A 10,952-nucleotide genomic window follows, 5' to 3' on the forward strand; every position below is an offset into this window, starting at 1 on the left:
ATTTCCACAATGTCATTTTAAACCGTCGCCTTGCTAGTGTGTGCGATAGGGGGTCCTTCCCACACGACCCAGAAACTGTCATGGATAGGCCCTTCGGTCACACACACTGTGCAAAATAAGCTCGTGTGTGATCGGGTTAGCCATCGCATACAATTTACAAGCCCAATCATTTCTGTTCGTAAGTACACCCCACACAGTGAATCCCAGAGAAACATTTCCTTTCATATGTACATCCCACACAGTCAATCCAAGGAGTACATTTCGTTCATATGTACATCCCAGACAGTAAATTCAAGAAGTACATTTCCAATCGTATGTACATCCCACACGATGAATCCCAGACAAACGCTTCCGTTCGCACGTACATCACACACAATTTTCTCCATCAAATTGTCTATGATAGCATTGCCATTGCAGACGATATTAACAATTTAATCGTTTGCATTATTTAATGCATCACACATGGTGCGTCAAAGAAACTGTGTGGCATACGTTGTCCATCGCACGCACTTTTTATGTGAAAAATGTTTGCGCAAGGTGGCCTAACGCAAACAGTTTTCAAGAGAGTCGTGTGTGATTGTACATTGATCCAACACGTTTTCTTCCTAGAAACTGTGTGTGTTGTATGAGGTCATTGCCCACGGTGTTGTCTCAATAACCGTTTGCAATAGAAAAAATCTATTAAGCATGCTAATTGACTTATATTAATAATTCATTTATTAAATAATTGACATTTCATATTAACCACACGATAAATTTCATTTTCGTATTACGGAACCATGATTTCATAATTGAAATACATCAGAGTAGAACATCATATAGCTTCAACACTCAGTTATACCATATAGACATATAGCTAGCTACCCCATTACAAAACAACACCAGCACCAAGTTTCACATGCAACATCTATAACCTTTGGATATTAGCATCATAGACGGTAGATAGACAAATGAATCTCATCTAAAAAACTGCTAAAGTGGAAGGCGAATATTGAGCCTTCATTGATGTTGAAGGTTTTTGCAACTTTAGGCCAGTGCCTGTGGATGATTGACCGTCCATCCTTCGTTCTCTTGAGGAAGACTTTAATATTGTACCGTAGGTGTTGTATGACTACCTTCCTTGTCTCTTGACCATACAGGTGGTTTGAGAGGTAATCATCAGTGAACTGCTTTGGAAAGGCCTGAAAACAAGATATGCATAAATATATTTTCTAAATTCAGAAATGGCGCAAAGGAATAAAAAAGATAAGGTATGATAGTTAGTACCATCATGTAGTGCAATGATGTTTTCTTCACTGTACAGACAAAGATCTTGTTGTTTTTCGTCGCTAGTTTCTTTATCCTAACAAGCTTTCTGAGTTTCTTAACTTGACTGGTATTCATGGACAACTCATTTCCCCATATGCAAAATGGGTCGAACACTGGCTCAAAACCTCTGATAACATGACCTACATGTGCAAGACCAAATTATTAAAAACCTAAATATCAGAATGGTTCCTACAATTGCACAATAATGTTCTATTAGACAAAAGACCATGCATGTGCAAACCTCGATTGTAAACCTCAGTGCTTCCTATTGTTTCCTATTGTTGATGAAAAATAAGCACATTACAGATTTAACAGATTAATTCAAGCCATATGTAAAAGCCATTTATCCAAACCAAGCATGATTAAGAACTAGGGAATATAGCAATTTTATATGTTTTTCATGTATTTAGTACAACCAAATTCGATTTATTCCTCACATGCATAGCAATACAAAATTATACCCACAACAATTTAACATCGCATTGCAGAATTGAACCAAACAGTTAACTAAACACCACAACAAATGAACCAAATATTAACTGAGCACCACATTGCACAATATAACATACTCCTAATAGAAGATCAGATAGTTAACCAAACCAAGCATGCTTAACAACTTGGAAATATAGCAACTGTATTTGTTTCTCATGTATTTAGTACAGCCAAATTCGATTTATTTCTCACATGGAAGACAATAAAAAATGCACCCAGAACAATTGAACATCACATTGCAGAATGGAACCAAACAGTTAACTAAACATCACAACAAATGAACCAAACATTAACTGAGCATCACATTGCACAATATATAACATACTAGAAAATCAGACAGTTGACCAAACCAAGCATGCTTGACAACTTGGAAATATAGCAATTGTATTTGTTTCTCATGTATTTTGTACAACCAAATTTGATTTATTTCTCACATGGAAGACAATACAAAATTGCACCCACAAGAAATAAACATCACATTGCAGAATTGAACCAAACAGTTAACTGAACATGACAACAAATTAACCAAATAGTTAATAAGTGAGCACCACATTGCATGACATATATAACATATATACTAGAGGATCATATTGCATGGTAAAAGTACATAAGACAATTCACTAGAATTTGTGAAGGAAAGGCAGGAGCAGCAAATGCAATGGGTAAACTGAACATGCTTAACCGACCTAGCTAGCTAACTGAACATAGGTCATTATAGTGAGATAATAAGACGAGCTACTCCTCATCGTCAGAGATATCGATGACGATTGGCTCCTTGGACTTGGAAGAGGGAGAGGCCTCCACATCGCGGGTGCCTTCCTCATAATGGTGAGTTGCTTGAGCCACTCTAGGCACCAACCTGCTGGCTCTCGAGTTGAGGTAAGCACGGGCACACTGAGAAAACACCTTGTAGTCTTCGTCGAAGGCACCAACAGTGGCCTCGAGAAAACATCACGAACTATCATTTAAAGCAGCAAACCACATGGCAACGTCGGCGCACAACGCATCGACGGTGAGGTGCTCCTCCAAGATCCGGGGGTCGGCATGAATGGCAGCCATCGCGAGCTCATCACGCATGCGGCCGTGATTTGCTTCTCCGCTGCCAAATGCTCCTTGAGCTCCTGGCTATACTGTGTGCACCATGGCTTGGGGTGGCGCTTATTTGGAGGACGAGTTGATGATTTGGGTGGAAGGTGTCGCGCTGGCCGTCGGGCCATGTGGGTTGTAGAAGGAGGAGGAGGATGGGGGTCTTGTGTGGATTACTGATACGTCTCCAACGTATCTATAACTTTTGATTGTTCCATGCCATTATATTATCAATCTTAGATGTTTTATATACATTTACAAACAACTTTATATCATTTTTTGGGACTAACCTACTAACTTAGTGCCAAGTGCCAGTTGTTGTTTTTTGCTTGTTTTTTACTTTGCAGAATATCAATACCAAACAAAGTCCAAATGCCATGAAACTTTTTGGAGATTTTTTCTCGTGATAATAGACCCTAGAAGCTTCTAGAGGCCATGAGAAGATGGAGGAGTGGCCCGCTAGGCACCGGGGCGCGCCCTGGTGGGTAGTGGGGCCCACAACCCTTCATTTGACCTACCTCCGCCTCTATAAATACTCTAAAATATCAAAACCTACAGGGGAGTCCACGAAATACTTTTTCCACTGCCGCAAGTTCCAGAACCACGAGATCCAATCTAGAGGCCTTTTCCGGCACTCTGTCATAGGGGGAAACAATCACGAGGGGTTCTTCATCATCCTTGCTGCCCCTCTGATGAAGTGTGAGTAGTTTACCACAGACTTATGTGTCAGTAGTTAGTAGCTAGATGGCTTCTTCTCTCTTTTTGATCTTCAATACAATGTTCTCCTCGGTGTTCTTGGAGATCTATTTGATGTAATGACTTTTTGCAGTGTGTTTGTTGGGATCTGATGAATTGTGAGTTTATGATCGTATCTATCCATGAATACCATTTGGGTTTTCTCTAAACTCTTTTATGCATGATTATTATAGCTTTCTATTTCTTCTCTGATTTATTGGTTGGGTTTGGCCAACTAGATTGATTTATCTTGCCATGGGAAGATGTGCTTTGTAATGGGTTCGATATTGTGGTGCTCAGTCCTAGTGAAAGAAAGGAACATGACACGTATGTATCATTGCTATTCAGGGTAAAAAGATGGGGTTTATTCATATGTGAGTTTATCTTGTCTACATCATTGTATCTTGCTTAAAGCATCACTTTGTTTTTCCATGAACTTAATACACTAGATGCATGCTAGATAGCGGTCGATGTGTGGAGCAATAGTAGTAGATGCAGGCAAGAGTCGGTCTACTAATCTTGGACGTGATGCCTATATACATGATCATTGCTTTGGATACCGTCATAATAATTTGCTTTTCTGTAAATTGCCCAATAGTAATTTGTTTACCCACCATATGTTATTTTCTCGAGAGAAACCTCTAGTGAAAACTATGTCCCCCAGGTCTATTTTCTATCATATATTAAAACCAAAAATACCTTGCTACAATTTTCTTTTATTTATTTTTGTTTGATCTATCTATCAAAAACTATACCATTTAATCCTGCTCGTAACCATTGAGGGATTGATTACCCCTCTATGTGTTGGGTTGAAAGTATTTGTTGTTTGTGTGCATGTGTTGTTTATATGGTGTTGCTTGGTTCTCCTACTAGATTGATAATCATGGTCCCATAACCGAGGGAAATACTTATCTCTATTGTACTGCATCATCCTCTCCTCTGGGAAATCCCAACGCAGCTCACAAGTAGCAGGAAGAATTCCTGGCGCCGTTGCAGGGGAGACATCATCAACATCTATCAAGTACTTATGCTTAAATTTTAATCTGCTTGCATTTACTTTATTTTCCATTTGCCTCTCATTTTCATCTCCCCCACTTCTAAAAGTCACTTTATCGTTATGGCTAGTTCTTCCCTTGCTATGTGCACCCCTAAGAATGAATTTCTCAATTTTAAGCAAAAGGGGAGGAGAGAATTTAAAAGATGCCTCGTATAGGATTTGCAATGCTCATAATAGATCAACTCGTAAGCAATCTACTATCGTTCTTCTTCGTAATTTTTATGTGGGAATTACTACTTGGTATGGATTTGTGCTTGACACTATTACCGGAGGGAATTTCTTGATGTGTCCCTATATGGATGCTTTCAATGCTATGGGAAATTTAGTGGGATCACCACCTATCATTGTTAATGAAACGATTTTAACTTTGGAGCATGTTATGCAAATGTTGGATGCTATTGAAAAAAAAGATGCCTACCGTAGAGCATATTGACAATTTGGATAAAAAGATTCATAACCATGTCACTCAATTTGGATCAAAGGTAGGAATTACTCTAAAGATGCTAAAAGAGAAAGAACCAATAATTAATGAAAGAGTAGAACAAAGTTCCGCTAGGATCGGTAAGTTGGATGAAATTATTAATAATTTGGGTTCTGCTTTTTCTTCTGTTAAAACTATTGAAAAAAATTCCTCCTAGAAAGAATTGCAAGTTTATTTACGTTCCTAAAGACAAGGGTGCCACAAATAGCAACAATAACGAAGATCTTAAAATGATTAGAGTTCACCTCAATTTTGTCGATTTGATGAAGGAACCAATATATAGAAATAAGTCTCTTGATTTTGTTCCTAGGAGTGTGATTATTAAAAATATATATGCTAGAACTCCTAGGAATTATGGTTGTGTAATTGAGGAATTGGAGACCAAAGACGACAACACTTGAAACTTTGCATTATGCCTAGTTAGGGGCGTAAAACAATAGAGCTAGTTGGGAGGCAACCCAATAGTTTTTTTGTTTTATTTTTTGTTTTTCAATAAATATGCAACTATGTTTCTGTTATGATTGTGTTTTAGTGTTTTAATTAGTGTCTGTGCCAAGTAAATCCTTTGGGATGATTTGGGTGATAGTTGATTTGATTCTGTGCATTAACTAAAACTTTTGCGTCCAGTAGAAGAATTGTTAAAAATTTCTAGAGCATGATAAATTCTGATTTTTTTTACACTTGATTGATATACAAATTGCTCACATTGTCCTAAATTTTTTAGAATTTTTGGAGTTACATAAGTATGGTCAAAGTTCAGATTACTACAGACTGTTCTGTTTTTTAGAGATTCTGTTTTTGTTGCATTGTGTGCTTATTTTGATGAATCTATGGATTGTATCGGGGGTAAGCCATGGTAAAGTTAGAATATATTAGCTATAATGGAATAAAAAATATGAATTGGTTTGCAACAGTACTTAAAGTGGTGATTTGCTTTATTATACTAACGGATCTCACAAAGGTTTTTTTAAGTTTTGTGTGATTGAAGTTTTGAAGTTTTGGGTGAGATCACGATGGATCAAGGAATAAGGAGTGGCAAGAGCCTAATCTTGGGGATGCCCAAGGCACCCCAAGGTAATATTCAAGGACTCCCAAGCAACTAAGCTTGGGGATGCCCCGGAAACCATCACCTCTTTCTTCTAACGACCATCGGTAATTTTACTTGGAGATATATTTTTATTCGTCACATATCATGAGTTTTGCTTGGAGTGTCTTGTATTATATGAGTCTTTGCTTTGTTTATTATTTACTTTGTCGCAATCATCCTTGCTGAAAACACTTGTTTGAGAGAGCCACACACATATCATGATTTGCTAGAATACTCTATGTGCTTCACTTAAATCTTTTGAGCTAGGTAGTTGCTCTAGTACTTCACTTATATCTTTTTGAGCACGGAGGTCTTTATATTGTGAAGAAATAAAATCTCATGCTTCACTTGTATTGTTTGGAGAGTTGGAAAATTTTAAAGAAATATGCTCTCATGCTTCACTTATATTATTTTGTGAGATGAAAATTCTGAAGAAATGTTTATGCTCTCTTGCTTCACTTAGATCTTTTTGAGAGTTAAGAATAGTAATGGTAATTTGCATGAGATATGAATTTGGTCCCAAAGTGATAGATATCCAAGGGTCATATAATAAAAACTTTCATGAAGATCATTGGATATTATGAACTTGATTCATTGCAATAGTTTTGCAATATGGAGATAGTGATATGTGAGTCATGTTGGTGAGTAATTATGCTTTATTAAGTAAACTGGTGCTAAGGTTTGTGATTCCCTATGCATGCACGTAAAGTCAATAGTTATGCAATGAAATTATATCCTACTTGTGGTGCATTATTCAGTGTTGATTATGTTCAATGCTCCTTTATGACCGTTTTCGTTTTTTGGTTGGTTGCTTCTCAATCTATTTGCTAGCCTTCCCTTATACTAACCAGTAATTTTGCTTGTGCATCCAACTCCTTGATAACCCACAAGTATAGGGGATCAATTGTAGTCCTTTTGACAAGTAAGAGTGTCGAACCCAACGAGGAGCAGAAGGAAATGACAAGTGGTTTTCAGCAAGGTAATTTCTGAAAGCACTGAAATAGTCGGTAATAGGTAGTTTGATAGCAAGGTAATTTGTAATGGACAAGTAACTGTAATGGTAAATAAAGTGCATCAAGGTAGCCCAATCCTTTAGTGGAAAAGGACAGACCAAAACGATCTCTTATAATAAGCAAAGTGTTCTTGAGGGCACACGGGAATTTCATCTAGTCGCTTTCATCATCTTGGTTTGATTTGCGTTCGCTACTTTGATAATTTGATATGTGGGTGGACCGGTGCTTGGGTGTTGTTCTTACTTGAAAAAACCTCCCACTTATGATTAACCCCCTCATGGGCATCCGTAACTACGAGAAAAGTATTAAGATAAAATCTAACCATAGCATTAAACATTTGGATCCAAACCGGTCCCTTACGAAGTAGCGCATAAACTAGGGTTTAAGTTTCTGTCACTCTAGCAACCCATCATCTAATAACTACTCCAAAATGCATTCCCTGAGGCCCAAAGATGGTGAAGTGTCATGTAGTTGACGTTCGCATGACACCACTAAGGGAATCACAACATACATATCATGAAAATATCCAACACATATCAAGTTCACATGATTACTGCAACATGACTTCTCCCATGACCTCAAGAACAAAAGTAACTACTCACAAATGATATTCATGCTCAAGATAAGAGGGTTATTAAATAACATAATGGATCTGCATATAATCTTGCACCAAATAAACCATATAGTAATCAACTATAAGATGTAATCAACACTACTAGTCACCCATAGGTACCAATCTGAGGTTCCGGTACAAAGATTGAACACAAGAGATGAACTAGGGTTTGAGAGGAGTTGGTGCTGTTGAAGATGTTGATGGAGATTTCCCTCCCAAAGATGAGAGGGTTGTTGGTGATGACGATGGCTTCGATTTCCCCCTCCGGGAGGGAAGTTCCCCCCACGGAATCACTCCGCCGGAGGGCAAAAGTGCTCCTGCCCCAGTTCCGCCTTGAGACGGCGGTGCTCTGTCCTGGAAGTCCTCCTCTTATTTTTCTAGGTCAAAATGACTTATATACCAGAAGATGGGCACCGGAAGTGGGTGGGGCTGAACACAAACCACCAGGGCGCGCCTGGGAGCCTGGCGCGCCCTGGTGTCTTGTGGTCACAAGGTGGCCCCCTCCGGTAGTTATTTGCTCCAGTATTTTTATATATTCAAAAATAATTCTCCATAAATTTTTAGCTCATTTGGAGATGTGCAGAATAGGTATCTCTGACGTAGCTTTTTCAGGTCCAGAATTCCAGCTGCCGGCATTCTCCCTCTTTGTGTAAACCTTGCATATTATGAGAGAAAAGGCATTAGAATTACTCCACAAAGCATTATTATACATAAAAACATTATGAATAACAGTAGGAAAACATGATGCAAAATGGACGTATCAACTCCCCCAAGCTTAGACCTCGCTTGTCCTCAAGCGAAAAACCGATATCGAAAAACATGTCCACATGCTTAGAGAGAGAGAGAGGCGTCGATAAAAACAAAATACAAACATAGCAGCATCATGCTTATTATTATAACAACAACAAACTTTATCATATAAATTCTCATGAACAAGTAACAATTCATCACAACATCAAAGTAAAAGCATAAAATCCACTAAAAACCAACAAACTATGTTCTCAGTCAACTTTGCAACTACAATTCATCATCTTTTCAGGAAGGGTCTCGCATCGGAGCCTTTTGGCAAGTCCACATAATCAACCATCATTTAATCTTCCATGATTGCTAACACTCACCTTATACCCATGAGCAAGAAGTTTCAACCACACACATAGAAATATAGGGGCTTATAGGTTTGCCTCCCAACGTATTCACCTCAAGGGTGATGTCAACAATAATAACTCATGCTCACTCATATCCAACTGGATATATGTGTCTAGATCTTTCCTCACCACATGATGCTTGCAAAAAGAGAAAATAAAAAAGGAATAGGGGAGAATACTTTGACTCTGGCATAAAAGTAAATACATGAAAGTAAAAGATAGGCCCTTCGCAGAGGGAAGCAGAGGTTGTCATGCGCTTTTTGGTTTGTATGCCAAATCCCTTAATGCGAAAGAACATCATGTTAATTGCCCCCTATGATAGCAACCTTTATTATGCAGTCCGTCACTTTTATTACTTTGCCATCGCAAGTTCATACAACACTCAATTTTCTATCACACTAAATGATCAAACACTTTTCGAACCAATTTTTATCGCCTTATCGTGCCGATGACAACTTGAAGGATCTTACTCAACCCATGGGTAGGTATGGTGGAATCTCAAAACAAGATTCGGGTTTAGGGTTTTTGGATGCACAGGTAGTATCTCTACTTAGTGTGGAATTTTGGCTAGCAAAGACATTGAGCAAGCACCACATGTTGAAGGATCTATGACAATATAACTTTTGTGTGAATATGAACAAACATAAATCATTACATTGTCTTCCTTGTCCAACGTCAACAATTTTGACATATAATATTCAATGGGGGCTCACAATCATAAAAGATGTCCACGATAGTGTATTTGCATGTGAATCTTCTCTTCCCTTATTAATTATTTCTTGAGTTGCATCATTGACCAATGATGTGTTTGTCAATCTCCAATAAATTTTACCACTTATACTTTTACTTATGTGATGTCACTACTTACCATAAGATTAGCATATGATCTTTTCCAATTATTTATTTTTATTTGATTGTAACATAAAAGTAAAGAAGCAAAAACTCAAACTAAACTTTATTATATAACTCTCGCTCAATTACATAGATTGATCACAAGAACTAATACTCGAAGATAGATCATGCTAAACTTTTATTCAACTAACTCATGATAAAACTAAAGATCGAACTAAAATATGTAAAGGCGATAAAAGTGATGGTGATACGATACCGGGGCATCTCCCCCAAGCTTGACAAAAGCTAAGGGGAGTGCCCATACCCATGTACTCAAGTCTCCTTTAGTGGGGAAGATGATGATGGTGGTGGTGGTGAGGTCATGTTCTTCTTCTCTAGCTTGCGTCAGAGGCTAAAATTATCCTCCCTAAGATCCTCATTCTCTAGCTCAAGCTTTAATATCTTCTTGCATAATGCTGCCTTGCTATCCTGTAGAAAACAAGAAGGGATAGATTGGGTTTTAGTTTTGTTGGTGAGGCTTGACTTCTTGAGCTCCACATGCGTATCTCCAAGTTGAGGTAGTGGAACTTCATCTTCATCTGAGGATGCATCCTCCATCTCATCCGGATCGATGTCCTCCTCATCCCTGAACCAAAAATATGGGAAGGTCTTCTTAAAGACATTTGGATTGAGAGGCTGGTGAGAAACATGCCTCTCTCCCTCTGAATCTTGAGACAACATATTTTTAGATCTGTCAGAAAGATAGCAAGAAACAAGAACAGAAGATTTCTCCGTGATGAAGTGGTCAATACGTTCGGGGGGTATACAAAGATTTTTTTATCTTGAGAAATAAGCAAACGTGAGGAAAACGGAGTCGGGAAGGTTCCCGAGGTGGGCACAACCCACCTGGGCGTGCCAAGGAGGGCAAGCGCGCCTTGGTGTATCATGCCCTCCTCTGTTGCCTTCCTGGTTGTTTCTTATTTTCCTAATTTTTGTTGTATTCCAAAACTAACAGAAATTTTTTGGAGTTTGTTTACTTACTGTATCACGTACCTCCTCTTTTTTAGGATTCTGGAGTGTTCCGGAAGGTTTCTTTTATGTGTT

Source organism: Triticum dicoccoides, chromosome 3A, assembly GCF_002162155.2.
Source record: "Triticum dicoccoides isolate Atlit2015 ecotype Zavitan chromosome 3A, WEW_v2.0, whole genome shotgun sequence".
Taxonomy (NCBI): domain Eukaryota; kingdom Viridiplantae; phylum Streptophyta; class Magnoliopsida; order Poales; family Poaceae; genus Triticum; species Triticum dicoccoides.